The following is a 24,658-nucleotide window of genomic DNA, read 5'->3' as shown; positions in this document are numbered from 1 at the left end:
TGGTCGGCTTCTCATCGCATAAGAGAGCTTCGATCAACCCCTGTTGGATGAGCACGTCCTTCACCCTTGCCTGCCACAAGGAGAAATTGCTCTTACCATCAAACTTGTTGATCTCCATCTTGATTGTTCCTGTCTTCTCCATCTTTAGTCTTGCTCACCACCACTGCAATCTACGTCTTTGTACCACCTTGCTCTGATACCACTTGTTGGGTGGATGTTTGGCCAGGACACCACCTTCCAAGATCCTTTCAGTACCACGCGATGCAGCAGGAAGAAAGAAAAAATGAAACAAAAAAAAAATAATCAAAATACGTGGATCAGCCACAAAAGGGCTCGTCTCTATGGGGCATGCAAACTTCACTATGAAAAAAAAATTTTACAAGAGGAGACCTCACCTTCAACCCTTGTACACCCAATTCTCTTTCACCTGAAGTTCCCCTCACAAAAGCTCTCTTTCTCTTGGAAGACCCCCTGAACCCCTGAAGTGCCTGACGACCGCTGTCCAAGAGCCTCCTGCTCCTTCTCTCTCGGTGCTTCCGCCTCTCCCTTCTTCATCTTCTCGGGTTCCGCGCGGCCTCAGCAGAAAAATCGAACCACCACCCCCTCTGTTTCACGTATAGGCCCTTTTAAAGGGTTAAAAACGTGATTAGAAAAGGATTAAGAGTCCTAAACAAAGCCAGATAACCCCTGGATCGTCGAATCAAGACCAGAAGCCACCCACGCCCTTAGATCGCGCTTCGGTCCATGGAATAGTGCCGTGGACCGCGAGAAACGCATGGAAAACGCCCACGTGGTCCACAAGCCCAACCATGGACTGCCCGATCCACAAGCCCAGCCGTGGACCGCCCGGTCCACAGTGGACCGGGGCAACAGGGCCAGTAGGCCGCCTAGGTCGGCCCGCTCCCACGCGCGGGCCTGCGCGTGCCTAGGCCGCGCGCCCACCTGGGCCGCACGCCAGGCTGGGCCGCGCGCCTGCCTGGGCCGCCCGCCCGCGTGGGTCGCGCATCCCGCGCGGGCCTGGGTCGCACGTGCTGTGCGCCGCTGCCTGCGGCCGCGCCTCCCGCCGCCCGCCGCTGGTCGCCGGTGGTCCTCCGCCCCTCGAATCTCATGCCAACTTCAAAAGCTCGTATCTCCTCCATCCGAGCTCCGTTTTGGGTGATCTTAGTCTCGTTGGATTTCATTTTTCACTGCGAACCTCGTTGTAGGCTCAATGTGAGCTAAATCTTAAGGTATCAAATCCTAACACATACAACACCACTCGTGAGGGCTAACTTACCAGACCCTCGAAAAGACCTCGATGACTCCAAAGCAGGGCTAACTTACCAGACCTCTGTAGAGCCCAAGTCGCACAAGAAGCGGAGGGAGATCCTTGAAGGAATCTTCAGAGGGTTAACTAATCAAACTCTCAAAATACCATCGAGAGTATAAGATATCATAGGCACGAGCTTGCCGCTGGCACACACTATCTCTCACGTGAAAATGAGAAATGCTGGATGTCATAGGCACAAGATCACTGAGGCACAAAATGTCACTTATGAGGGATAACTAATCAGACCCTCGAAATATCACTGAAGAGCCCTAAATGCCGTAAGCACAGGATCACTGCCAGCACACATTGCCTCTTCAGAAGAAGAATAAAAAAAGGGACAACGTATGGCTAGAGGCATTACCTCAACAGTACTCCTTCCACCTGAGGTATTATTTCAAACACAAGAGTAGGGGGTAGTGTTGAGATGATTATTATAATACCTCAGATCCATGGATGGTTGGATTACATTCAAGTTGTTCTAAACTACTCTAAATATATTCACTTCAATCGAAGTTGTCCTAAATATATCTATGCTAAAGCTGAGCTATCTAGAATCTTACTCGTGCTGAGCTGAGCATTGAACACGATGATCTGAGTATCTATTTGTGCTGTTCTCCATGAGCCAAGTAAAATTCATAAAATCCACAGATGTAAATTTAAAGTTGGAAACGAAGCAATGACTTCCAAAATAAAGTATTTCTTTTTTATTTATTAAAATCTTTATAAAGAAAAAGCCGATACTTTAGGCACTTTACAAAAGAAAAAGCTAGTATTTCGAATACTTTAGAGGACGGTTGCTCCAGGCACCATCTTGTGAATGAGAGAAAAAAATAAGGAAAGAAAGAGAAAGAAGAGAAGGATAGCAGAAGGAGAGGAAAATAAGAGAAGGAGATGAGAAGGGACGTCCTGCTGCAATCGATGGAGCATCGGATCGGCCAGGTGAGCTGGTTCGATCTTCATCCATCGAAGACTTTGCCTCCTCACCATCCGGATGAGTTGATTTAATTTTTATCCATCGAGGTCTCCACTTCTTCGTTGGTACTATCAGTCTGTATACCATGTAGTTTTAGATACGGCATTATTCTTAGTAGATGGGCCTTACAATCATCGAAGCCCTAGATGAAGGCGACGGCGGCGACGTCGAGCATTTTCCTCCTGAACGTCGCAGAATTTTAGAACTCTGTAATACAGTACTCCTAAATTGCAGACGGAATGTGCTCAAGCTGATGGGGGAGCTTGATCGCAGGAGGCAAAGTAGGGAGAGCCCATGAGAAGAAGATGCCCGTCTAGCTCTCTCCCTTTCATGGGCTAAATATCTTCGATGGGCATCCTGTGCAAAGGTGTTCTGCTCTCTCATCTATTTCTTAATTAACTCCAAGGGTGGCAGATTTAAAGGCAACGACATGGTAGCAAATGGAGAAGGAGACTTCTTACCACAGAAGGAGGGATAGCGATCTCTTTGCTCTCTGGTTCCCTATTTATAAGCACTAGCAGCCACATCAATCGTCAATCGATGCTTTTCAGGAGTTAATAGCCAAGCAATTAACGATGCACCTCCTCCAAAGTGGGAATAAATTTCTATGATGTCTCACAAAATAAAATGTGCCCACATGGCGCATCTTCATAGACCCCGTGCCGTCTCCCAGGTGTGGCCTTATCGGGTGAGTCATCGACCGTCATTCTCCATAATCTTTCGCATTTAAAAGAACAGAATGAAGTTACCATTCACTTAAATTACCTCAGATCGGCGTGAGTAAGTTTACATAGTAGAAGTATGACAAAAAAGATTTTATTCATTTTATTCTTTTCAAAATTTTTTTACAATGATCCTAAAATATGAGAAAGAAAAATACAAAAATTATAGGGCGGTGCTTGGAGCTAAGGTGCTAGCCACTGAGACATCCATTGCAGTAGGATTCCAAATTTCATCTAAGAAATTCAAGTCCAGATCTGGATATTTGGCAGCAACTCGAGCTCGAATAGACTGTCTTTCGACATCATAGGCATCAGCGACATATTTAGCCCTTTCTTCCTCATATTCTTCTGAGGCCTAGAAGTCCTCCACAGCCTTAGAAGCGGCCTCAACTGTTCGTTTCTCCTTCGCCCCCAATCGAGCCTTCAGCTCTCTTATTCCTTTTGCAGGCAAGAGTTCTCCTCGCTAGCAGTCGTGTTCCTCTTTGTCTGAGCTTCGAACTCCGCTGCCTTGCCCAACAGTCAAGAATTCTCCTCAACAGCCTTCCTTATTGCTACCTCAGCATCTTCAACTCTCCTCTCGATGGCATCGGCTTTCATAGATATTTCTCCAACTTCCTTCTTGGCCTTCTCTTTTGCTCTTTTGAGCATCTCAACTTTGAGCCCAGATTTCTTTGCCTCTTTAGCCAGCTCATGAGAGCTTTCAATGTACTCATTCAAATAATGGGTGAACTGGTAAATAAAGAAAAATTCATAAGTAATAAATAAGCATATAGTAAGTGCTAAATGAGAAAGTCCCAACATATCCGGATGAGATAATCCACGGCTCCTCTTCTCATCTCCCTCCAAGGAATGTTTAGCAGCTCATTTGCATCGGTAGAGAGGAGCAGTTCGGAGAGTAGCTTGCTTGCCAGCATGGGATCTCTCAGTGCTGAGATCTCAAGCTTCAGTCCAACTGGCATAGTTCTAGATGCACTGGTGCCTTATCCGAGGAGGATTCGATAGTGGGTGAAGCTTATCGGGTTAGTGAGCTGAGAGGAGTAAGTAGGCTCAAAATCACCTCCACCAAGCCCTGGTCTGCACGGCCCACCCAATAACCTGCAGTAACTGAGGTGGTAGGCAAACTGCTTTTCACCAACGTAATCTCATGATTTTTCAGATGAGAAGGTTCAGACTCCCTGGCCTCCAAAGTCAGGTGTGCGGGATCTCCGACTCTGGCCCAGAGATTGTCCAATGGCGAGCTTGGCACCTCTTTTCCACAAGGTTTTCTTCTCCTTTGGCGAGCTCAAGCTCTTCCCAGCATCTAGCTCTACGATCATGGTGATCAAATTGTAAGACGAACAGAGCCAAATGATTTTAAGACCAAGACAGCTGACTCGCGTACCTTGAAGAGCGACTTGGCTGATATCGATATTAAACAGCACCTGAGCCGATAGCGGCTCTTTCAATTCTAGAACCCTGAAGCTCTATAGAGCTACCATCTCCTACTCCAGACTCTTGTTCGTTGAAGGTTCTTTTAGTGCAGCCTCTTGGGATTTACCTCAAGTGGTAAAATTTTAATCTTCGCCTAACGTCTGCGAGACGAAGAGAAATCTTGACTTCCAACCATGCACGATGGAAGGCATACCTAGAAATATCAGACGAAAGCCATCCTTCTTCTTCTATGGAGTCACATATCACCACTTGCGTGAGTCTGGATGCCGCTTGAGACTGAAGAGAAAATAGAAGAATGTGATATTTGAATAATCCCAGCCAGCACGCATATCATGGTGAAGCTGCAGATAAGCCGCCACGTATTCGGCAATAGCATACACGGTGATATTTCAAAATATTGGAGAAGTGCCACAAAAAAAGATGGAGAGGAAGCCTCAGCCCAGCTCGAAAACACTCCTTGTAAAAGCCCATACATCTTGAAGGCGGACGACAGACTCGATCATCTGGTTTCGGGACTTCAAGTTGGAATGCGGAAGATATTTGATATTGCTCATGCAGTACGATTATGTCCCACTCTATCAACTTTAATCTCAAGCCCAGTAGCGCAAAGTCAGGCTCCATGGTGGCCATCTCTCTTTCTCGTGCAGGAAAGCCGCAAAAGGATGAAGAAGAGAGAAACTCACAGTAAAAGGAGAAGATAATCAGAACTTTGTAAGATCCGTATTGTTAAGATTTGACATCTCGAGATTCAGCCCACATTGAGTCCACAGCGAGGTTCGCGGTAAAAAATGGAGTCCAATGAGACCAAGATCACCTGAAACGGAGCTCGGATGGAGGAGATATGAGATTTTGAATTCAGCACGAGATTCGAGGCGGTGGAGGACAGCCAGTGGTGGGCGGTAGCGGCACGGCCGCAGGCGGCGGCGTGCGGGATGCGCGACCCACGCGGGCGGGCGGCCCAGGCGGGTGCACGGCCCAGTCGGGCGCGCGGCCCAAGCGGGCGCAGGCCCGCGCGCGGGAGCAGGCCAGCGTGCGGGAGCGGGCCGGCCTAGGCCCAGCGGCCTGCTGGCCCTTTGCCCCGGTCCACCATGGACCGGGCGGTTCACGGCTGGGCCTGTGGACCGCGTGGGCGTTTTCCACGCATTTCTCGCGGTCCACAGCACTATTCCGTGGATCGGAGTGCGACCTGAGGGTGTGGGTGGCTCCCGATCTTGATCCGACGGTCTAGGGGTTATCTGGCTTTGTTTAGGACTCCTAATCCATCTCTAATCAAGTTTTAAGCCCTTTAAATAGGGCTGATTGGTAATAGAGAGGATGTGTGGTTCGATTTTTTTCAGCCGTACGAAGCCCGTACGGAACCCGAGAGAAGAGAGAGACGGAAGCGCTGAGAGAGAAGGAGCAGGAGGCTTCTGGACAGCAGTCGCCAGACACTTCAGGGGTTCAGGGGGGTCTTCAAGAGAGAGAGAGTTTTTGTGAGGAGAACTTCTAGTGAGAGAGAATTGTGTGTACAAGGGTTGAGGGTGAGGTCTCCTCTTGTAAAATTTCTTTTTCATAGTGAAGTTTGCATGCCCCGTGGAGGCGAGCCCTTTTGTGGCTGATCCACGTATTTTAATTATTTTTTTTTTGTTTTGTTTCTTCTTTCTTCCTGCTGCATCACGTGGTATTGAAAGGATCTTAGGAGGTGGTGTCCTGGCCAGACATCCACCCAACAAGTGGTATCAGAGCAAGACGGTACAAGGACACAGATTGCAACGGTGGTGAGCAAGACTGAAGATGGAGAAGACAGGAACAATCAAGATGGAGATCAACAAGTTTGATGGTAAGAGCAATTTCTCTTTGTGGCAGGCAAGGGTGAAGGACGTGCTCATCCAACAGGAGTTGATCGAAGCTCTCTTGTGCGATGAGAAGCCGACCACCATGGAGGTGCGGGATTGGAAACGGCTACAGATGCAGACGGTGAGTACCATCCGCATGTACCTGGCAGATGAGGTGGTGATCCATGTGCTGAGCGAGACTTCCCCGATGGTACTGTGATCGAAGCTCGAGGAGTTGTACATGGCGAAGTCTCTCACCAACACTCTTTTCCTCTGGAGGTAGTTCTACCAACTGCGGATGACTGAGGGACAGAGCGTGCAGGAGCATCTGAGCCACTTCCAGAAGATCCTCACCGACCTCCTCAGCGTTGGCGAGAACGTTGAGGAGAAGACTAGGGCGCTGGTTTTGCTGGCGTCGCTTTCCTCTTCGTACGAGTCCTTGGTGACTGCTCTTTTAGTGGGAAAGAGCACTATCAAGATGGACGAGGTCACCGCGGTGATACTCCAGAATGAGGTTCTCAGGAGGGAGAACCCAGCTTCGAGCTCAGGTGGCGGTAGCTCAGCTTTGGTGGCTTCTGGAGGAGCAAGAGGTGGTAGACGGAGCGACAGGAGATCGCAACGAGGGCAGTCCAAGTCCAGGAGGGACTTGAGCAAAATCAGGTGTTACCGGTGTGAGGAGTTGGGGCATCTAGCCAGAGATTGTCCTCAACTCAAAAATCAGACGGTGGCTGCTGTAGCGACGGCCGGCAACGATTTAGATGGAGATGTCCTGGAGATATCTAATGAGGTATCTACTTCTTCCCAGTAGTGGATATTAGATTCTGCATGCCCCTATCATGTGTGTTGCAGAGAGGAGCAGTTTGACTCCCTAGAGAACAGTGAGGGCACTGTATATCTACCGGATGGATCGAGCTGTGCGATCAGAGGCATTGGGACGGTCAGCTGGAGGACACATAACGGTGCAGTGAGGAGATTGGGGGAGGTCCGATACATACCCAATTTCAGGTGGAATCTTATCTCACTTAGCAGACTGGATTCGAGAGGCTACAGGATGGTAGCTGGTGGAGGAATCCTGAGGGTGTTACGTGGCGATAGGATTGTGCTGGAGGGGAAGAAGGGGAGCAGAGGACATTATTACCTGGCAGGGAGCCCAGTGCAAGGTGGAGCTTTGAGAGCCAGGTGGAGCTCAGAGCGAGGTGGAGCTCCAGGAGGCGGATCGGGCACGAGACAGGAGACTCGGGAGGACGAGAGGCGACGTCGCAAGGTGAGATTTCTATTACCGCAGGACGATGCCCCGAGCAGGTCTCAGGTCAGGAGGAGCACAGCATACGATAGAGATGGGATCGAGCAGCCTAGCTCGACTCCCATATTTGCCCATCCATGATCAACAGGCGATTGCCCCAGGACATGAGGGTGAGGAGATCCAGAAGCTCTCGAAGTTTGAAGGAGGCCGAATATCGAGTCGAGATGGAGATTGTTAGGATTTGATACCTCAAGATTCAACCTACATTGAGCCCACAGCGAGGTTCGCGGTGAAAAATGGAGTCCAACGAGACTAGGATCACCTGAAACGGAGCTCGGATGGAGGAGATATGAGCTTTTGAAGTCAGCACAAGATTCGAGGCGGTGGAGGACCGCCGGCGACCGACGGCGGGTGGCAGCGACGCGGCCGCAGGCGGCGGTGCGCAGGATGCGCGACCCATGCGGGTGGGCAGCCCGAGCGGGCAGCCCGGGCGGGCGCACGGCCCAGGCGGGCGCGCGGCCCAGGCGGGCGCACGGCCCAGTTGGGCGCGCGCAGGCCCGCGCGTGGGAGCGGGCCGGCCTAGGCCCAACGGCCTGCTGGCCCTTTGCCCCGGTCCACCATGGACCGAGCGGTCCACGGCTGGGCCTGTGGACCGCGTGGGCATTTCCCACGTGTTTCTCACGGTCCACGGCACTATTCTGTGGATCAGAGCGCGATCTGAGGGCGTGGGTGGCTCCCGATCTTGATCCGACGGTCCAGGGGTTATCTGGCTTTGTTTAGGACTCCTAATCCATCTCTAATCAAGTTTTAAATCCTTTAAATAGGGCTGATCGGTAACAGAGAGGATGTGTGGTTCGGTTTTTTTCACACCGTACGAAGCCCATATGGAACCCGAGAGAAGAGAGAGGCGGAAGCGCTGAGAGAGGAGCAGGAGGCTTCTGGACAGCGGTCGCCAGACACTTCAGGAGTTCAGGGGGGGTCTTCAAGAGAGAGAGAGCTTTTGTGAGGGAAACTTCTAGTGAGAGAGAATTGGGTGTACAAAGGTTGAGGGTGAGGTCTCCTCTTGTAAATTTTTTTTTTCATAGTGAAGTTTGCATGCCCCGTAGAGGCGAGCCCTTTTGTGGCTCATCCACGTATTTTGATTGTTTTTCTTTTTGTTTTGTTTCTTCTTTCTTCCTGCTGTATCGCATGGTACTGAAAGGATCTTGGGAGGTAGTGTCCTGGCCAGACATCCACCCAACACGCATCTCGTTCTATCTGGAGATTTTAAATAACCTCAAACTTGAATGGAACCTTCAAAAGCCGCCTCCCATTGGTGCATTAATTATAGGGGACGTGCATTGACAAAAGACTAGCATACGTGCGACACGTGAAGACTGCAAATGGATGAGATTACTTCCATCGATATGATAGTTAATGCCAATGGCGAGTGAATCACACTTTACGTCACTTTCGAAGAAATATTTGCAGATGTATGTCAATTCATCCCGCATGGATACAATTCGAATTCCAAATTTTTCAAAATCTGTATGACAGGTATGAAATTTCGCTCCAGATCGGAATAAGAATTATAATCTCTACTACACTTGTAATTCTAACTACAGCTAGAGTCAGCTTGAATTTTCATCTTAACTTCAGCTCGGCTCGTGCCTTGCTTGAAGCACAACACAGGCTAAGCATTCGCCTGGACTATTACTCTAATCAAGTTTTGTAGTTACAGCCAGATGCCGAGCATATGTTTAAGACTTTGATTCACATATTTAAAAGCATGATTCATATTCATCGAAAAAAGATGAATATATCTGTTCCTATGGAGATTTTATTACAAGATCAGGGCCCTTAGATCACAAAGAATAAAAAAAGAAGAGGACGTAAATCACTCCTCAGGGAGAGTGCCGGGATGGTTGTCTGTGGGATAGTATTCCTCAGCACTATCGATGCCTTTGGTCTGGACGGCTATGTCGATCTTGTCCACCTCATCCGAAAAGTGAGACGTCATTATAAACTTCGATCAGTTATCTGATGACACCGTCTGTAAATCTTCATCCAGAAAATTGATTTGAAGATGCTTGATGAAGTCAGGAAGGAGGTACCCCTGGGCAATGGACTTGCACTTCTTGAAGCTCACGAAGAACATCGCCTTACAAGCTTGGGCTATGATCTTAGCCCCTTCCTTCTCCAGCTACTTTTTCCTGCTTTCAGCACGTTTAAGTAAAATCTCCTCATCTATAAATTTGCCAAGGAGAAGCTTATGATTTATCTTTCTCTCTTCCAACCTCTTCTTCAGGTGCTCCACCTCCGATCCGATCTCCTAGACTCCTGAGAGTGGCTTTGGGGAGGCTTGAACCTCCTTGGAAGCAGAGCACCCATCTCCTCAAAGAGCTCTCTCCCCAAGGCTCGTCTCTTCGGAGATTCTGGCTCTCTTGGACAGACCACCACTGGAGCTCCTTCGAGAGTGAGTTTCAAGACAAAGAGAATCTCTTCTCGTTTCAAGTGTCCTCCTCAAGTACTCCAGGTTATCATGAGTTCGGCGACAGTCTCTCTCAGCTTCAAACCTCTGTCTCTCAAGGATTCTAATCCTTCCTTCAAGATCTTCAATCTTCCTATCGGTCCTAGATTTCTATTGTTCAAGGGCCTCAATCTGTCTTTTGACCTACCACAGTTCTTCGTCCCAACAAAGATCGACTCCTGAGCCTCCTGAAGAGCCTCCTCTATAAAGCTGAACTCCTTGGCAAGCTCAGTATTATCCTTCTCTAGATGTTCTAATCGATACTTCAGCAAGTCGATCTCCTCCTTCTCCATCATCAGAATATCAAGGTTGGAACTGACGAGGCTCACCAGACATTGATCCACATGTACAAGAGATCTTAAAGCATTAGTAGATCACTTCTCCTCCCTTTGTTCATTTAAGAACAACCTTTCGACTGGCGATAGAAGGTTCCTCAAGTATTCCATCGTGATTGGAGGCTCTCTTATGTGGATGAAGCACGAGGGGTTGAATCTAAGGGTCCCGCATGAGAAGTGGATGCAAGAAAGCACCCAGCAGGAGTCGCTATCTCTAAAGATCCTCCAGTCTCCATCATCGTCGTCAGATCTTTCTTCGGATTGTCGACCGTCTTTTCCATCCGTGTTGCCTCAGTTGGATCTTTTTCAGAGCATCCCTCAGCGCTCATTTCTGGTGCCGTCTCCATTGACGCCCCATCGATCGAAATTTCTTTTGGATAATCCTATGTCATGGCTTCCAATGGTAGAGCCGTGGGCTCAACGATAAGAGTGGCATGTTCTTCTTCTCCGACCGCAGGTCCCGTTTCAGTATTCAGAACCATGACCTACCTCCTACGAGCCAAAATTTGCTCAAATCTCTTCACGTGCTATGAATCCATCTTGCTCCAAGGAATTATAGTGAATAATCAGCACAAAAGATATCTATGGCTATCTCTGTAGATCTATGGCTACTTGTGCCTTCAAAGCACAAATTTAAAAGAGGAAGAAAATGAAAAGCTGCCACAAAGTAATTAAAACTTTGAAGGGACCATCGTCTGAGTCGTCCCATCAGTTATGCACGTCTGCATCAGTCACATTAGGCTGACGTCACACGCTTTAAATGCAAAAGGCAGGCATGAAGGCAGAAGCACGTGGCATTGGATCCGAGATACTTTTGAAGTACTTCTTTCGTCTGATTCTCAGACTCAGAAGTAGGAGGTAGTGTTACAGTGATTATAGTGAGCACCTCGAATCAGTGCTATATCACAAGATATTTTAAGTTCTCGAATTATCAACATGACCGTGACTGCTGTATGAGCTGAGGAGTCCATCTCCATGCTGAGCTGAGGTGTCTCCGAAGTCTAACCTATATATGAGCTGCTCAGCCGACTTATCTCTTCAACGTGCGCGAAAGCTGTCTATCCCGAATAGATAGGATTTGGCGTAACTGTCTCTCCTAATCTCGTGAGAGTGATTAAGGGCTGAATTATCTGGCCCAATTTGATATATCCAACGGTCCGGCAATCTCAGGATCATGCGATCTCATAACTAATAACTCAACTATTTAGCATCCTTCTATATAAACAACCAGAGCTCTGAGGTCCCAGATAAGTCCAATCAAATCCTTCCCAAAGAATCCGTTGCTGCTCTTTTGTTCTCTACTTTTCTGACTTGAGTGTCAGAAGGTTCTCATCAAAGCTACAATATCTGGTTTGGAACTTGTCTTGCAGCAACAATAAGGAAGAAAAATAAAGAAAAATAAGGAATGGCCTGTGGAGTTCTCAATGGACGTGACATCCTCAGGTCGGTCTCATTCAAAAAAAATTTGATGTTTTATAACTTGAAATGCATCGGACCAAGGTTGGCCTACTATTGGAGGCTCTGAACATACTTGCTACGAGAAATTTTTTTATACACCATATCCGATATAGAAAAAATACACCATCTTATCTGATTAGGCCATGTCACTACCACTTTCCAATATGTATTTAATGTCTACGGTTTTATTTTTTTATTTAAAATTTTGAATGATGAAAATGATCCTCATCTTCTGAAAAAATTATGATATTCTGCGGTCATATTGTTAGGACTAGCAAAATATGACCCAACCCGCCAACCCGGCCCATGTTCGACCTGCCATAAACAGATTTAGATTTAGACTAAACATATTTGGGTTATAAATAATTGGATCGAATTTGGATTTTAGATATTTAACCCATTTAACTAATTTAATATTTAGGTTGAGTTGAGTCAGATAACCCATTTAACCTGTTTAACCTATTTCTGATCTATTTAATCCGATCTGTTTAACCTGTTTAATCCATTTAAGACCCGTTTAACCTGTTTAAAATCTATTTAACCTGTTTCTGATCCATTTTGACCCGATCTATTTAATCCGTTTAATCTATTTAATCTATTTAACCTAATTTGATCTATTTAATAAATGAGTTAAACGGGTTGGATCAGATTACCTGTTTAATAAACAGGTAGGGTTCAGGTTTGAATTTTTGATCTATTTAATAAACAGATCAGATTTGGGTTGGCAATTTTCTGACCCGATCCGCATTGATCCGATCCATTTATGATCCGATCAGATCCGATTGCCACCCCTATATATTGTGACATCCAATGGTCAAATTATGACTTCCTATACAGGATGTCATAATTTTTCTTCCAGAAGTCATGAAGAGGGAAGAGCATTTTTATCATTGAAAATTTATGATGCTTTCCAACGTACTTTTAATACCTACAGTTCTATTTTTTTATTTAAAATTTTGAATGATGAAAATATTCCTTATTTTCTGAAAAAAATTATGACATCCTGTGGCCATATTATGACATCCTATGGTTAAATTAAGACTTCCTAAATAGGATATCATAATTTTTCTTCCAGATGTCATAAAGAATGAAGAACATTTTCATCATTAAAAATTGATGAAATTTTTAAATGACGAAAATGTCTCTCCCTTCCTTATGACATCTTATGCCCAAATTATGACTTCCTATGCAGGAAGTCATAATTTGACCGTAGGATGTCATTCAAAAAAGAAGAGGTATTTTTGTCATTCAAAATTTTAAATGAAATAGTGAAATTGCAGGTATTAAATGCGCATTAAAAAATTATATCTACGTGACTAATCAGATAAGATGGTGTATTTTTTTATACCGAGTGCGGTGTAAAAAGAATTTCTCATGTGGTATGTTTAGGTGTCAAACTTTTGTAGCCCAAACTACTGTTGTTCCTTGAGCCTCTTCGAGGCTAGGTCGACATCTGTTTATTAGAAACGGGCCCACCGTAGGCGGAGGACCTACCATCATGTTCCATCCATGCGCAAGAAGAGGGTGGCTACCCTAAAACTAAGGCTGGGCTAATTGGACACTACAACTGGTGTGTGAAGGCCCAATCTGTGCCATAGTGTTAATCTTTGGTGGTCTTTCAACTATTGCCTCAAAGTAAAACATGATCTATCGACCCTTTAGCTTTTCCGGTGATATGTATATATCTAATTAATTGTTATTTCGTCAGACCATGAAAATGTAATCTCTGTTTTTGGAAACTGAAGTCCAACGGACTCGTCAATAATAAAAAATTCAGGCCAATGCCATACCGATATTTTCAATAAACCAGCTAAATCTGTGGGAAAACTGCAGTCACAGTCCTTGAATCATCGCTATAAGAGGAAAAATTACTCAAAGCAAATATTATGTAAAACTGAATAATAAATGGAGTAGATCATTGGATTCGAACATGCTCGAATAAGCCCACATCAGTGAGCTAGCTTCAATTGATGGAGAAATCATGATGTGCTACCTTTTTTTTTTTTTTTTTTTTTTTGGAATGAAGGGAGGCAAGAATAGCCACCCCGTCTTCATTGAAGATTTAGGAAAAAAAATTACAAGAAAGAGGATAGAAAAAGTTATAATACAGCTGGTATATGGAACAAGATAAAATAAAATGAGAAGAAAGAACTAGATATCTAATCATGATGTCCTACTAGAGCACAACAAAACATGCATCACGTAACCTAGAGTCACCTAGTATGAGTTGTCCAAAATATGAACGCCCATGTAAATAATCATGTGATCTGAGACCTTTGCGTGCCTATATTAGTGACACAAGCTTATAATTGTGGAAGGTTAAGTGTGAGTGTGGCTATCTTGGGGCATTATTATTGAAGTTATGCAAGCCAACAAGCTTGGAACGTATCCCTCCCTAATAGTCATCTAAGTTGTGACATACTCCTTTAAAGGGTACATTGAATATCAACACTACTATGATCATGAATTAGGGCTTATTCCAATGATCATACCTTTTTGCTTAGCAACAAGAGATTTTGGATTCGAATGTTGAATGGTGTATTCTCGAGTATTGGGACCTAGATGGTTATGATGTGGATGAGTCTCTCTTTATTTTTCTGAAAAAACTATGACACTTAACTATAGAACTCTTTTCCTAAATAATACAAAAAAAAAATTATTTACATAGATAATACAAATTCTAACTTATTTACCGAAATAATGCAAAAGAAAAAAAACGTCATTTTGAATGGCGTTTTCTCCCTACCACGTCATCCATATTTTTCCACGTAGGCATCGTCCAAAAAAAAAAAAAAGATAACACCATTTAAAATGGTATTTTTAAAAACATCATTCAAAATGATATTTTTAAAAACGCCATTCAAAATGACGTTTTCTATCTTTTCCTCCCAAAAAAAAAGGAAAAAATATGAAAAGAATAGAAAAAAATAAATTTTAAAATTTTAAATTAATAAAGAAATTAAAATTTTAATTTTGAATAAAATTTAAAATATAAAAATTTGAATTTTTAATTCAATTAAAAAAATAATTTTAGATGATTTTTTTTCTTTTCAAATTATTTTTTTTAAAAAAAATCTAAACAAAAATAATAAAAATTTTAAAAATTAAAAAATATCATAGAAAAAGAAAAAAAAGAGAAAGAAATGTGAAAGAAATAAAAATTATAAATTTAAATTTAAAAAAATAAAAATTTTAAATTTAATTCAAAAAAATCATTTCAAATTCTTGAAAAAAATGTTAAAAAAATAAAAAAAATAAAAAGTGCCATTCAAAAATCAAAAATTTAAAAAAAATGGAAAAAAATAAGAATTATAATTTGAAATTTAAAAGAAATAAAATTTTTAAAATTAATTAAAATAAAAATATCATTTCAAATTACTTTCCCAAATTCAAATTAATTTATTTAAAAAATATTTCAAACAAATAAAAAAATAGCCTAAAAAAATCTCATAAAAAAATAAAAAAATAAAAAAATTATATAATTATAAATTTGAATTAAAAAAAATTAAATTTTTAATTTAAATTAAATTTTGATAAAAAAAATAAATGCCATAAAAAAGTGAAAAAATAAAGAAAAAATATGAAAAAAAGAAATTTGAAAATTAAACTTTAAAAAAAATAAGAATTTTAACTTTAATTCAAATAAAAAATATCATATCAAATTACGTTGTCCATTTCAAATTATATTTTAAAAAAATTATTTAAAGAAAAGAAAAAAATATTGTAAAAAAATAAAAAATACCCTAAAAAAGAAAAAAATAAAAAAATAGAATTAAAAAAATAGAAATTATAATTCTAATTGAAAAATAAAGTTTATAATTTTTAATTTTAAGAAATAAAAATTATAATTATAATTGAAATAAAAAATATAATTTTAAATAACTAAATTAATTTAAATATAATTATTTAAAAAATATTTTAAATAAAAAAAATACGTAATAGAATGCCAAAAAGATAAAAATGGAAGAAAACTAAAATTATAATTTTAAATTATAAAAATTTTAAATTGAATTTCAAAAAAAATATCATAAAAGAAGTAAATAAAAGAGAAAAAAATGGTAATAAAATAGAAATTATAATTATAAATTAAAAAAAATTAACTTTAATTTAAATTAAAAATTATCATTCAAATTACTATCCTCATTATTTAATTAAATTTATTTATTAAAAAATCATAAAAAAATAATTAAAGAAATTAAGAAAAAAATTTAAAAAAACCAATAAAAAAGAAAAGAGAAAAAAAAAAGAGAAAACGTCAAAGGAAATGGCGTTTTCTCCTTTTCCCCCCTTCTTCTCTCCTTCTCCCTTCTCCTTTCTCCCTCTTCTCCCTCTTCTCCCTTCTCCGACATCTCCCCGACGGCACGGCGGCACGGCGACGAGCTCTCGACGGCGGTGAGCTACCTCCTCTCTCTCCCTCTTCCTCTCTCTCTCCCTCTTTATCGTTGGCCGCCGGCATCAGAGGGCCGGCGGCGGGCCGCGCGCCCCGACGATGGGCCTCGGCCCCCTCCTCTCCCTCTTCCTCTCTCTCTCTCTTCCTCTCTCTCTCCCTCTTTTTCTTTGGCCGTCGGCGACAGACGGTCGGCGGTGGCCCACGCACCCCAATGGCGGGCCCCCGCGGCGGCCCCGACGGTCCCCTTCTCTTGGCCAGCCCCTCCTTTCCCTCTTCCTCTCTCTATTTTCCTCTTTTTCCTTGGCCGCCGGCGTCAAAGGGCCGGCGGTGGGCCGCGCGCCCCGACGGCGAGTCCCGGGCCCCTGCGGTGGGCCCCCTCTCCCTCTTCCAACTCAGAACACATATCGTTAAAGATAAAAATAGAATATGCTTAATTTCTGATAGGCATCCAGGTATATTAAATGCCATCGCAGATGAGTCTATTAGATGGAGTCCACCACGTGCCTATCATCGATACTGTTTAAGACATATCTGCAGTAATTTTAACACTCATTTCAAAAATATGTAGCTGAAAAGAACAGTATGGCAAGCAGGAAGTGCTCATCAAGTTCGCAAGTTCAATTTTATCATGGGTAGGATCAAAACAGTGAATGAAGATGCTTGGAGCTGGTTGTCCGAGATAAAAAAAGAGAAGTGGTCGTTGGCACATGATGATGGCCTACGCTATGATGTCTTAACTACAAATTTGTCGGAGATTTTTAACAGTATTTTACGAGGAGCTAGAAATGTGCCAATTACAGCTTGTGTTCAAATGACATTTTATCGTTTTGTGAAATACTTCAATACGAGACATGTCCAAGCCTTGAGATATGTAGAGGAGAATCCAAATAATCTTTTTACTCCTCATGTTGCAATTAAGATTGCTGAAGATCAAGTTAAAGCTAACCAGTACCGAGTAACAGCATTCAACCTTCAAAGAGGTATATATGAAGTGCTTACGAGGAGAGCAAGCAGAGGGTTACGAGGTGGAGAAAATTTTCATACTGTTACTTTAGCTGAAAAAAATATTCTTGTGGAAAGTGGAGCATGTACAAATATCCATGTTCACATATTTTAGCTGTATGTCAAGAAATTGCTGTACATTTTAGTGGTTTTGTGGATGATGCATATACAATTACAGCATATATGAATGCTTGGAGCGGTGATTTTAATCCATTACCATATGAAGATTATTGGATGCATACATGTATGTTCAAATGTATTCCTGATCATCATCGTTTGAGACCCAAGCAGAAAGGTAGACCAAAGTCAACGAGACTACGAAATGAGATGGATGATAGGCAAATAAGAAGTAAGAACCACTGTGGTATTTGTAGGAAATAGGGTCATGACCACCGTCGCTGTCCTAAGATACTTCAACATACTTCAACTTCAAGCAGTGAAAGAAATTAAAAGCTTCGAAGACTTATTTTCCTCATTGTTTTATGTATTTATGTGAGATTGTATTTGAATTTACGTGTTTAATATCCTGAGATGAACTGAATTTTGTGTTTAAGTTGTATTGTATGACAATATTGTGTTTAAAAAAAAAAATTTTTAAAATATATTGTGTCTTATTTTTTAATACACCTGTGATAATATCGTTATTTTAGATTCATTAGCGTATTATGGCTTACGATCCGCGGTATCCCGATCCTCGAGACAGCAATATTCTTACATTGTAGGAGCACCATCGATCACATACTATTTTAGATAGTGGCGTAAGCATTCCAATCCTATTTACTATTTTAATTTTTATTTTAAAAGTCATATACGTTATTTAATTATTATATTTTATTGCAGGAGCCCAGACACCTTCGTCTACGATGATCCGATGCTGACTTCTGGAGGACAGAGGACATCCCACATAGAGTGTTAGATTATTTACGATATCTGAGATTTTATGGAGTATATCGGATTGGTCGTATACAGATGGATGTTGGTCTTATTACTGCTTTGTTTGAGAGATGGCGTCCAGAGACACACACATTTCATCTTTCATTTGGTAAGGCGACCATCACTTTACAGGATGTCAGCATCCTTACTGGACTACCAGTTGATGGCGATCCAATTATCGGAGTTGATCCCACGCTTACCATTTCGGAGTGACAGGCTTTGTGCTTGCGATTGCTAGGGTTTGAGCCCGACGCATATTTTTTCGATCATTCACGACTCAGGATTAAGTGTTTGAATGATCGTTATCGATATTTTCATATTGCGGATGATGCACCAGAGGAGATGGTGCAGTAGTATGTTAGGGGTCAGGTGCTGCAGTTATTAGGTGGTGTCTTGTTATCCGATACTTTATCAAATAAGATGAAGTTGATGTTTTTGCCATTATTAGAGGATTTAGACTTCGCTCATCGACTCAGTTGGGGCAGTGCAGTACTAGCTTGCCTATACAAAACTATGTGTCGAGGTTCTTATGCTGATCAGAGCGAGATTGATGGTTATCTTGTATTATTACAGATATGTGAATTAAAAATTTTTATTTTTAATATTCAATTATATTTTACATTGGGTATATCATCTATTTAATTTTTGAAATTTGCATATTTGGGTATGGGAGCGTATGTCGACTATCAGTCCATTACGATGACAGTTGCTCGAGATGCCATCAGAGCAGAAGGATCCTGATGTTCCATTCAGACTAGACGGACCATTGGGATATAGGTATCGAAATATTATTTTTTTTATTTCAAATTTACTATTTTAAATTCAATAAAATTTATTTAACATTAATACATTGTGAAACAGATGGAACGTTGCATTCAACGTTCATCACGTATCGACGAGAGTGGCACGGGTTTATAGGTGCCAGTTGGATACATTAGTTGATACATATAGACGGATAAATTTTGAATTTTTTATAAATATTATTTTACAATATTCATAATCTATTAAAATTTTAGCTTACTAATTTTTTTATTTTAATTATATCAGTTTTTGTGGGAGCCATATACAGATGAGATATTGGCTATACTGCCGCAGATATGTACAGTTTGACACGACATATGGACTGCTAGGGTGCCACTTATTTATTTTGATATGGTAGAGTGGCATCTTTTCGATCGTGTCCTATGGCAGTTTGGTCAGATTCAAGACATCCCAGAGCAGTTTGATACCAGCCAGGGACTTCATCATATTGATCGACGAGGGAGAGCTCGTATTGACTAGCGTATCAGACATGCAGAGTACATCGATATTTGGGATGCACGTCGAGATCATATTGTTCATGGTGATCCTATTTTGAGAGGCCGTTCATATACCGATGACACATTGCTTGATTTTTTAGCATTACGGTGCGAGTCATTGGACAGTCTCGGTATGCAGTTCCTGGATACGAGGGTGAGAGTTCTACTATGCGTCTTTTGGTAAGATTATGAAAATTACTTTATGTTATTTGTGTTATATTTTTGTTTTATATTTTACACTATATTGACTGTTTTATTTTTATTTTGTAGACTGATTCTATGTCGGATCTCGTGTTGGACGCTCGTCGTGCTTTATCTACGACTGATGAGGACGAACGGATTCGGATACTGCGGGAGATAGAGAGAACAAGTTTCGAAACATTGATGGCGATTGGTGTTGATCCATATAGCTGTGCATCTTGGTATGGAGCAGCTCCGGCGTCAGATATGAGATATACGTCGTCACCATATGTTTCACATATGCCATCACCGTATATTCCACAGATGTCATCATTAGATACTGCACAGATGCCACCGTCTTTTGATCCACAGATGGCAGTACCTTCTTCTTTCTACATCCCCCAGATGACATCATCGGGTACCAGTTGGCCACATGAGTATGATACTTTCTTTTCAAGTCCATCCATGTATCCAGATGAGAGGGTTGAACGGGTCTCTCAGTCCGTAGATGATCCGACAGCATCAGTTATTCCTGAGCAGCATGATCAGCAGATCTCCTCCATTGATATAGGGGAGGAGCCATCACAGCAGGAGCAGCAGGCGAGGACCTTCCTGAGAAGGTCCAAGCGACCATGGGCACCGCGACGTCCTTGTGGGACTTAGTCTTTGTTATATTTATACTTATTATTTTTTATATTTTTATTATACTATTTTTTGTACGTTTGATATTTTTATTCTATTTAATAATATTAAATATTGATTCTATTTTATATTATTTAATTTTAAGTGATCGGATATTATGCTTTGTGCATATGGATACACATACTCGAATGTATCTCAGAACATTAGGAGAGAAAAAATTATGCTAAAAAGACAATAAAAATTATAACGTAAATAATAATATATCGAATGTTGCTCTTTGAATTGATTTTGATGATTACAAAGCATTTGAGGAGATTACTAATGATTTTGGCTTGAAAAAAGATTTATTGTATTTCAGGGGCAAAATCATAATTTTATCATACCTGATTCGGAAGCCTCAAGAGCAAGAACAAAAGATGTGTAATCTATTGGAAGCAATTTCAACATTTTTAGAAGTGTATTTTGTAAGAAAAACAGGTTTATATTTTTGAATCGATCCCATAAATTGACTCATGGCTAAAAAGGCTGAACTGCACGCAAAATTTTTGGCTGGCACACTCTGTGAGTCGACCCTATGAGTGGACCCCATAAGTCGACCCCTTGGCTTCTTCATGGTAATTTTTATTTTTTAAAATTATTTTTTGATATTTTTTTAAATTTAATTTTAAATAAGAAAAGTAAGTTGAAATGATATTTTTTATTTTAATTAAAATTAGATTTTTTTTTAATTCAAAATTATTCCTTATATTTTTTACCGACCCTCTGACGCCGGCGGCCAATGAAAAAGAGGGAGAGAGAGAGGGGAAGAGGGAGAGAGAGGAGGCAGCTCACCGCCGCCGAGAGCTCGCCGCCGTGCCGCTGTGCCATCGGAGAGACGCCGGAGAAGGGAGAAGGGAGAAGAGAGAGAAGGGAGAAGGAGAGAAGAAGGGGGGAAGGAGAAAACATCATTCCCTTTGGCGTTTTCTTTTTTTTTCTCTTTTCTTTTTTTTAATTTTTTTAAATTTTTTTCTTAATTTCTTTAATTATTTTTTATAATTTTTTAATAAATAAATTTAATTAAATAATGAGGATAGTAATTTGAATGATAATTTTTAATTTAAATTAAAGTTAAAAATTTTTTAATTTATAATTATAATTTTTATTTTATTACTATTTTTTCTCTTTTATTTACTTCTTTTGTGACATTTTTTTTTTAAATTCAATTTAAAATTTGTATAATTTAAAATTATAATTTTAGTTTTCTTCCATTTTTATCCTTTTGGCATTCTATTACGTTTTTTTTAAATATTTTTTAAATAATTATATTTAAATTAATTTATTTATTTAAAATGATATTTTTTATTTCAATTATAATTACAATTTTTATTTCTTAAAATTGAAAATTATAAATTTTGTTTTTCAATTAGAATTACCATTTCTATTTTTTTTCAATTCTATATTTTTCCTTTTTTTCTTTTTTTAGGGTATTTTTTATTTTTTTTACAATATTTTTTTTCTTTTCTCGAGATAGTTTTTTTAAAAAATAATTTGAAATGGACAACATAATTTGAAATGATATTTTTTATTTGAATTAAAGTTAAAATTCTTATTTTTTTTAAAGTTTAATTTTCAAATTTCTTTTTTTTCATATTTTTTTCTCATTTTTTCACTTTTTTATGGCATTTATTTTTTTATCAAAATTTAATTCAAATAAAAAATTTAATTTTTTTAATTAAAATTTATAATTATATAATTTTTCTATTTTTTTTATTTCTTTTTATTTTTATGAAATTTTTTTAGGCTATTTTTTTTATTTGTTTGGAATATTTTTTAAATAAATTAATTTAAATTTGGGAAAGTAATTTGAAATGATATTTTTATTTTAATTAATTTTAAAATTTTTATTTCTTTTAAATTTTAAATTATAATTCTTATTTTTTTTGATTTTTTAAAATTTTTAATTTTTTAATGATACTTTTTATTTTTTTGAACATTTTTGGCAAGAATTTGAAATGATGTTTTTGAATTAAATATAAAATTTTTATTTTTTTAAATTTAAATTTATAATTTTTATTTATTTCGTATTTTTTTCTCTTTTTTTTCTATGATATTTTTAATTTTTTAAATTTTTAAGATTTTTGTTTAGATATTTTTTAAAAAAATTTAATTTGAAAATAAAAAAATCATCTAAAATTATCTTTTTTATTTGAATTAAAAATTTAAATTTTTATATTTTAAATTTCATTCAAAATTAAAATTTTAATTTATTTATTAATTTAAAATTTTAAAATTTATTTTTTTCTCATTCTTTTCAGATTTTTTCTTTTTTTTTGTGGGAGGGAAAATAGAAAACGCCATTTTGAATGGTATTTTTAAAAATACCATTCAAAATTGTGTTTTTAAAAACGCCATTCAAGATGGTGTTTTTAAAAATACAATTCAAAATGACGTTTTTAAAAATGACATTTTAAATGACGTTATCTTTTTTTTTTTTTTTGGACGACGCCTACGTGAAAAGATATGGGTGACGTGGTAGAAAGAAAACACCATTCAAAATAGTATTTTTTTTTATATATTATTTCAGTAAATAAGTTAGAATTTATATTATTTATGTAAATAAATTTTTTTTTTGTATTATTTATGTAAATATTGCGATGATTGTTTGCTAGGTGGTTGCGTCACATCCAAGGGTTAAAAGAGCATACCACCAAAAATCGAGATCTATGATGGTAAACTTGTCACTGTTGTTGGCTGCATGTATACCGCACTTTCCTCTGTGAGATAAAATCTTTGTTGATAAAAAAAAGGGGAGACTGATTCGAGCTGGTGGAAAACTTTTGCTGCTCTGGTTGAAGTAACTGCTGCCTGGTTAGGATTAAAGGTGGTGGTGTAGGAGTTTAGTGCTGAGCAGGTTAGAGTTGAAGGTGACTCCTTTATGGTTATCAATTGGCTTGATCTGGCCACTTCCAAAATAAAACACAATCTAGTCTTGGCAGATACCTTAGTTGGGAAGACTCTCGATTGGTTTGCGACATCTCTCATATTTATCGTGAGGCTAATCAAGCTGCAGATTATATGGTAAATTATGCTTTATAAAGGGATATCATGTGGAGACAGGAGGATTTGTTAGATCCCTCATTTGCAAAAATCCTTCAATATGATGGGTTTAATGGCTCTTACATTAGGAATGCTTGAAGCCCACTGTGACCATACCATTCACTTAGCTGTGGGTGCAGACTTTTGTACATTTGTTTGGTTATGTAGCTCTCTGTTCATGGCTGGTTTATCCAATCCTGCTAACTCTGAGTTTGATATAGAATCCTTATGCTCCTATTGTTGGATTGCTCCCTTTGAAGATCAATTTTGCCCAGGAGGAGGAGGCACTCTATTATCCATCTTTTGTGTTCTAACACTCTGCAGTGCTTCATGTCACATAACTGTGCTTAGGCATTTATGAAGTCAGCTAGAACCAATACTTTCAAGGTCTTCTTCAATTTGGATATCAATAAACAGCTGTTATCTCACAATACTTTTGACAGGGAATCTTTGTTCCCTGTTATTTTGGAAAAATCATGCTGCATTGCATGATGCTATTTTCTCATCTGTCCACTGATGCAAGCAAGGCTGGCACATCATGATTCAACTAAACCAGGGGCTTCAGGAAGATTATTTGCTATTTCTGTTTGTACTCTTCTGTTTATTGTTTGTGTTTGTGGGATCGGCTGTTTCTATCTCATGTGAACCAACACTCTTGGCTGCATGTCTGGAATCATATTGGCCTGCATACTACTTTTTCAGCGGTCCTGAACAACCTGAAAGCTGACTCTATCTTAGTATCCAAACCATATGGGATGGATTTTATCCGATTTAATTAGAATCCAGGATAAATATAGGTTTTAAAAAAAATATTCAAAATGAGTTCGAATCGGATATGAATAATGGCATATCTCATCTCGAATCTAACATAATATAATCTTAATCTATATTTTTTTTCAAAATTATAATTATTTTATAATATTTATATATATTCGAGCTGATCTGATCTTTTTTATCTATCAGACCGATATCTCTCTTCGATTTGAGATATATACAGAATAGATATGAATATGAAATTTTTAATTACAGGATAAGAATGGATATGGGCTGATCTAATCGATGCCCGATCTGTAGCCATCCCTAAGGATGAGGCTTTGTTGGGTGCTCATGATGTTGATGTCGATACCCCTTTTGTTGGACTTTCATCGCTTCATGTGGGGTGCCGTATGCTTTTCAATTACAGATGTGTCCTATCTTGATTCTAGCTGTATATGTATGGCCTATTTGTAATGGTTGGTTTTAGATACTTGGAGCATTAACACATTGTAATCTTATTTTGGAATTAAGCTTACTCACTCTTTTACCGAAAAAAGAAAAAAAAAGGAAAACAATAGGCACATCCTT

The sequence above is a fragment of the Elaeis guineensis genome, chromosome 1 (genome assembly GCF_000442705.2).
Source record: "Elaeis guineensis isolate ETL-2024a chromosome 1, EG11, whole genome shotgun sequence".
Classification (NCBI taxonomy): domain Eukaryota; kingdom Viridiplantae; phylum Streptophyta; class Magnoliopsida; order Arecales; family Arecaceae; genus Elaeis; species Elaeis guineensis.
The sequence above is the reverse complement of the archived record's forward strand: the minus strand, read 5'-3'. Positions refer to the sequence as shown.